We start from the raw sequence: 7153 nt of genomic DNA, 5'->3' as shown, positions 1-7153 counted from the left end.
TTCCACAATAAAAAGAAATGAGCTATCAAGCCATGAAAAGACATGGAGGTATATTAAGACTACCCATGTATCCCTAGACCTAGTTCTTTCGATAGGTCTGGTTTTGTAAATGCTCGTGATAAACCAGGTCTTAATAAATGTATTATATGTATATAAATTTATTATAAAAATAATTTATTTATTATATAAATAAATTATTATATAAATAAATTTATTATACTTTTTATACAATCATTTTGTGTGATCATACAATGGCTGTGGTTCTAGGTTATCTTATATCAACCTTAAGAAAAATGACAGTACAGCAAGTGTAATAATCTTTGCAAATAATCAGTGCTAATTTGCAGACGTTTGTCTAAAGAAGGTATAACCAAAGAAGGAACATTTTGTGACTACCAGTTGCCATTAAATGAATTGTAAAATTGCCGTATTTTTATTTTCTAGGGGGAAAGAAAAGGACATAGAGGAACGGAAAATACATATTGTTAAGTGAAAGAAGCCAGTCTGAAAAGTGTACACATGGTATGATTCCAACTATATGACATTCTGGAAAAGGCAAAACTGTTGAGACAATAAAAAAGATCATTGGTTGCCAGGGGTTTGGGAGGAGGGAAGGATGACTTGGCACAGCCCAGAGGATTTTTAGGACTGTGAAAATACTCTGTCTAATACTATAATGGTGGATACAAGTCATTATAAATTTGTCCAAAGCCATAGAATATACACCAAGAGTGAACCCTAATATAAACTGTGGACTTTGGGGGATGATGATGTGTCAGTGTCGGCTCAGCAATTGAAACAAATGTACACTCTAGCAAGGGATGTTGGTAATAGGGGAGTCAGTGCGTGTGTGGCGGCAGTGGGTATGTGGGAAATCTCTGTACCCTCTCCCAATTTTGCTGTGAACTTAAAACGACTCTACAAAATAAAGTCTATTTTTAAAAAACACCATAGGATGTACAACACCAAGAGAGAACTCTAATGTAAAGGATGGACTTTAGCTAACAATAATGTAGGAATATGGGCTTATTAATTATAACAAATGTACCACGGTAATGCAAGATGTTAATAATAGGAGAAATTGAGAGGGCGGTAGGGGAGTATACAGGAACTCTTTGTACTTTCACTCGTTTTTCTGTAAACGTAAAACTGCTCAAAAAAATCTATTAATGAAAAAGAAAATCAGAGATAACAGACGTCAGAAAGGCAAAAACAACATGTGTCCATCATACGGTTCCAAGCTGCAGTAGATGTCCACCCTAATAATAGTTTGCACATTTGGGCATAATTACGGAGATTAGAAGAGATCATTTGTTGTTATAACACCAAGGCCAAGGGTTCGGATCTCCAGGCCAGCAGCCCCCCAAGGAAAAAAAAAATAGATCATAAAGGCGAATGCCCTTTGCATAGTTAAGTATTTGAGAACACAGTCATAGTTCCTGGACACATAATTTCTTTCTTCCTGTGTGATACAGCTCTCAAGGCCTCCCGCCAAGACTTTACTATTGAAGGGCGAGATGGAGCCAATCACGAGTGGACCACTACTGACGTCACCAGTCACCAAGGCCTCCAAGGGCTCCGTGCTCTGTGGTGCCCTCTGGCGGGAGGAAAGGGAGCCTGGATCTGAGAGCCAATCTAGTCAGCTGGTTCCGGCAGTTTCCCTGCCTTGTCCAACATCCTTCACGCCCCCTGGCGACTCTAGTCACTTTCCATCTCCACAAACCCAGCTGAGAGAAATGCTGAAAGGAAGAGAAAATACTAATTCTCTGGCATCCAGTCAGATACAGGGATTAACTCGACAGGCATCCAATCAGATTAGCGGATGCAACGAACTAGCGCAGGTATCCAGTTAGGTAGAGCAGAGTTGCCTTGACGACAGGAGTCTCCATAGGGTTTCCAGGGTCCGTAAATTCAAGCGCTTAGTGCCACCTGGCGCTTGGCAACGTTGGCCACCTACTCCAAAGTGCGTGCTGGTTGAAGGCCGCCTATACGGCAGGGCCGAGCCTCCAAGCCTCCGTGAGGCACCTTGTTGCAGAGCCGGCCGGAGCTTGTGAGCTCACGCGAGCCCGCGGGCAGGCTAGGGTGTCAGTTGATGCGCATGCGCGCATATTTCTCTCTTCCCCCTCCCCCGCCCCCAAAGAATAAAGGGCGGGAAAGGGCATGAGGCAAAGCATGAGGCTGGAGGCTAGATGAGGATGCGGGGATGGCCAGACTGACTGACGGACTGACTGGTGGACCCCTCTGTTTCTGGATCCCTCTGTCCCAGAAAAAGGCCTGGAAGAGGATGTGGCCCCTTAAAATCTCGTTGAGAGACAGAGCCCCCTAGAGAGGGACATCCAGACACAGACTGGGAGAAACAGAACTTCAGAGGGACAGAGACCCCCACACACATGCACAAGTCACAGAAACAGAAGACGATTCAGAGACAGAAGGAAAGCCACAGCCAAGGAGAAGCAGGACATGACAGGAAGATAATGACAAGACAAGAGGAAGGGCCCAGGGGGGAAAGAGACAGTGACTGTGATCGGGAACGATGCAGGGAGGTTGTTATAGAGATGGAGGGGACAGAAATAGAGTCCACGGTCACAGATGAAGGGCCCGAAGGCAGAGGGGACTGAGGCAGGGGTAGTGGAGACAGCAGCAAGACAGAGTGGGAGACGACAACAGAGAGGACAGTGTCAGAAGTGGAATCAACAGTGACGAAGAGGACAGAGTCAGAGGCAAAGGGGAAAGTAATAGAGAAGAGATGGGGGGGAAGTTGAGATAGAGACAGAGACTGGGGGGTCTGAGACAAAGACCCCAAGGGCATAGACAGAGATCGAGAGGTCTAAGAAACATGGGAGAGAGAGAGAGAGAGAGAGAGAGAAAGAAAGAAAGAAAGAAAGAGAGAGAGAGAGAAACAAAGAAAGAAAGAAAGAGAGAGAGAGAGAGAGAGAAACAAAGAAAGAAAGAAAGAGAGAGAGAGAGAAAGATGGGAGAGAGATCAAGGAACTGTAATAGAGACAGAGAGGACCGCGTCATAGAGAGAGATAGAGAGGACAGTGACAGAAGGGACAGAGACCAAGGGGATCGTGATAGAGGGGAAAGAGATAAGGGAAACAGTGGCAGATATAGAGAAGAAGGTGACAGTCATAGAGACAGAGAAGACAGAGACTCCAAGGCTATATAAAAGTACAGAGGACAGTGACAGAGAGAAAACAGAGATAACAGAAGTAATACAGGGGAATGTGACAAAAATAGAGAAGATGCCAGAGACAAATTTGGAGGCAACAGTGACTGAGGCAAAGAGAACAAATTTAGACAGAGGGGGCAGAGATAAAGGTACCAATGTTAGAGTTTCAGAAAACAATGTTAGATAAGAAGTGGACTAATACATAGAGGGGACACAGAGAGGCTGGAAAATGGCAGAGAGAGAGAGAGATGGAGGGAACAGAAGTAGAGGGGACAGAGACAGAGATAGGAGGTTCAAAGGCAGAGAGAAAGGGCCATGATGGAAAAGGAGGAAACAGAGTCAGGAACAGTGATGGAGGACTGAGAGTGAGAGGAGACAGAGTCAGAGGGAACAGCAACAGAAGGCACAACTCAGAGTGGAGAGCAGTGGTGGTGACAGCACCAGGGAGAGAGTAAGAGCATGTTCAATGACACAGAGAGAGATGAAGAAATAAAGGCAGAGAGGATGGTGACAGAAGGGATGACGAGAAAGGCGATGGAGACAGAAACAGAAAAGGCATAGAGACAAGATGGGGGACAGGCAGAGACAGGGGTTGGCTTGGGAGACATCCTGGGGATAAGGCTAGAGAGTAGGGGTGTGGGCAGAGTCAGAAACAGTTGGAATTTACCTTACAGAGGACATAGATGGGGGAGAACATGACCAAGATAGACCAGAGAAAGATAAGAACACAAAAACAGAGACCAGGTCATGGAGGTGAATAGAGAGAGGAGAGCAAAGAGAAAGGAAAGGAGTCAGAGTCGTCTGAGACTCAGTGAGAGGTGTGGACGACAGACAAAAGTAAAGGTGCATGGAGAAGTAAACAAAGACCCAGAGAGAGTAAGAGGGACACCCAAACCCGTGGATAGCAACTGAGATCCGCCGCTCAGCCTGATACACGATCCTAGGAAGGACTAAAAACCAGGAAGCCTTGAGGTTCTTCTTTATGCCACTTGGGTAAGTTGTGACTTTGATTTGGAATTGTGTTTTGAAAGGTCTCTATACAGGTTCTAGATTTGTGACCATGTTTCTGAATCTCCCAGTCCTCTTTCTTTGGCCCACTGTAGCCACAGCATAAAGAGGTATGCACAATCACTCTTTTTTTTGTTCATTCGTTTGTTCAACAAATATTGAGTATTCACTATGTGCCAGACATTATTCTGGGTGCTGGGGAGACAGCAGTGAACAAAACAAGGTACACGCACTCACGCAGCTTTCAATCTAGTTGGTGGACAAATAAATATACAATGTTGAGCAGCGTATGTGCTAAGAAGAAGATTTAAGCAAAGCTGAGATGACAGAGTAATTGAGGTCGCCGGTAATGGCAGGCTAGGTTATTCAGATCAACATTACCACTGAAACAACTAAAAATGCTGGATGAATTTTTTTTAATCTTAAAAGCATTGATGGTCTCACAAGATTTATCAGGCTGTAACTGGAGGGAAATTGAGAGCTCAGACAAATAATCAGAGTATTTCTACCCTGAGGGAATTTTACAATTCTAGTAAATTTGAACTTTTATTTTGATGGCATCTTAGATGAGGGAAATAAAAATAAAAGCTCATGGCCTACCCAAGGTGGAAGGTTCATGTTAAACTGGGAAAGCAATGGCTGTACCTTCAGGGTAAGGGGAACTAGAAGTAAATTGGCCCTTGTTTGTGAATTTATAGCCTATTACTTGGGTGGTCCAAAAGACCTCAATTGTGAGTTAGTTTAAAGTTCCATACTGGAAGTGTTTTTAAGCTCTTGCCAAAGCACACACACAAAATATCTTTGGTGAAAACAACCTCAAATTATTAAAATTAAAGGCCTCAAATTATTCCTGTAAAGATTTTTTTTTGAAGGAAAGAGAGTTGCCCCAGTCAGATGTAACCAAGAACACAAAGTACAAGGAGCAAGATAGCAGAAATAAAAGACACTAAAAATAGACCCATTAATACTTGTAATATTGGAATTATTAGACAACCATAAAACAATATGCTTTGTTTATATAAAATATGATTGCCATTTTTTGCCGGGACAATGAAACTACAAAAAACTATCTAGATGCTTTTCAAATGTCAAAATTTTGAGAAATTAAAAACTTAGTGAATAAGATTAAAAATAAAAGCAGCAGCTGACTACAGAAATAATGAACTGAAACATATGTAAAAATAAATTACTCCCAATTCATCATGAAGAGACAAGGCAGAAAATATATAAAAGAAGTTAAGTGACATGAAGAATAGAGTGAGAGGGTCTTATCTATATTAATAAATATTAGAATTTATTTATAAGAAACTTAGTCCCCAAAAGAGGGGAGAATGAGAATGTGGCAAAAAGAATATTTAAAGACATAGTGATGGATTTTTCAAATTGTTAAAAATTGATGAGAGATCCTAATCCAAAGATTCAGAAGCCCAATGAGTCACAAGTAAGATAAATATAAAGAAATTCACACTTAAAAACATCATTGCATGTTTGTAGAACACCAAAGGCAAAGAGAAGAGCTCAACAGCAGCCAGAGAAAAAAGAGAGATGTCCTTAAAAGGATGAATAGTGTGAATAACAACTGTCTTTTCAACAGTAAAATTGGAAGCCACAATAAGATCAATGTGCTGATAGAAAATAACTGCCAAGTTTTTACCCCCTGAAAAATATATTTCAAGAACAATTGAACATAATTGGCCATAAGCAAGGATCAACAAATTTGATATGTTTGAAATCATACAGAATACAGTTTTTCTTACCACAGTAAGATTAACTTGTAAGTTAATAATAAAAATATAACTTTAAAAATCCTCACAAATTAAGAAATGCTCTTTTAAATAATTTCTGGGTCGATGAAGAAATTGTAATGGAAATTAGAAAACATTTTAAATTGAATGATAACAGAAATACAAGGGGTCTTCAAAAAGTTCATGGACAGATTCATACTACCTTTTAATTTGATTATTCCATGAACTTTTTGAAGTACCCTTGTACAATACATTAAAGTATGTGGGATGCAGTAAAGCAGTACTTCAAAGGAAGTTCATAACACTAAATGCATCCATGTCAAGGAATTAGAAAAACAGCAAAATGATTTTTTTTAAAAAAAGGAAAAAATCAAATAAAAAACAAAAATATAATCGGGATGGTCAACTACACCAAAAGTGGATTCCTTTAAAAGTCTAGTAAAATTGTCAAACCCCCAGTGATATTGATTAAAGATAAAAAGAGAAAAGGTGCAAATAGCCAATATCAGGAAGTAAAAAGGGAACATTACTACAGGTGCTCCAGATATTAACACAGAAAAAATTATATATTACAGACAACTTTATGATAATAAATTTTAAGATATAGATAAAATGAACAAATTCCTAGAAAACGATAACTTATCGAAAATAACTGGAGAAGAAATATAGCATTAAATTAGTTCTAAAATCATTTTTAAAAACGGAATTGGTAATTAAAAGAAAAATTAACCGCAAAGAAAATTCCTGGTCCAGATGGTGTCACTGGCAAGTTCTGCTAAACATTGAAGAAAGAAATAATTCCAATCTCATCCAAACTCTTCCAGAGTCTAGAAAAAGAGTGATCACTCTCCAGCTCATTTTATGAGGCTAGCCTAAATTTGATACCAAAATTTGACAGAGTATGAGAAAAAAAATTATCGGCCAGAAGTCATTTGTTTTAAAAATGCTAAAATAATAAAATTAATGTAAGGGAACCCATGTTCTGTTTTCCCATGATGACTTTTTTGCAATATTAATTTCTTTCTTTTTTTCCGTATATAAAGACCAGTAAAGGGATCTTAACCCTTGACTTGGTGTTGTCGGCACCACACTCTCCCAAGTGAGCTAACCGGCCATCCCTGTATAGGGATCCGAACCCGTGGCCTTGGTGTTGTCAGCACCGCACTCTCCCAAATGAGCCGCAGTCTGGCCCAATTTTTTTCAAAAAACGTTTTTGAGAGAACACTTT

General features: G+C 40.2%; 1 non-coding gene across 1 annotated transcript; it reads left to right on the top strand.

Annotated features, from left to right (window-relative positions):
• On the top strand, positions 1-124 carry LOC134374352 (small nucleolar RNA SNORA72). Its single transcript, XR_010023210.1, has one exon. It is a non-coding gene; the product is annotated as a small nucleolar RNA SNORA72 (small nucleolar RNA).
• Positions 125-7153: the final 7029 nt, after the last annotated feature.

The sequence above is a fragment of the Cynocephalus volans genome, chromosome 3 (genome assembly GCF_027409185.1).
Source record: "Cynocephalus volans isolate mCynVol1 chromosome 3, mCynVol1.pri, whole genome shotgun sequence".
NCBI classification, from domain to species: Eukaryota; Metazoa; Chordata; class Mammalia; order Dermoptera; family Cynocephalidae; genus Cynocephalus; species Cynocephalus volans.
Note: the sequence above shows the minus strand (reverse complement) of the source record. Positions and strands in the feature narration are given on the sequence as shown.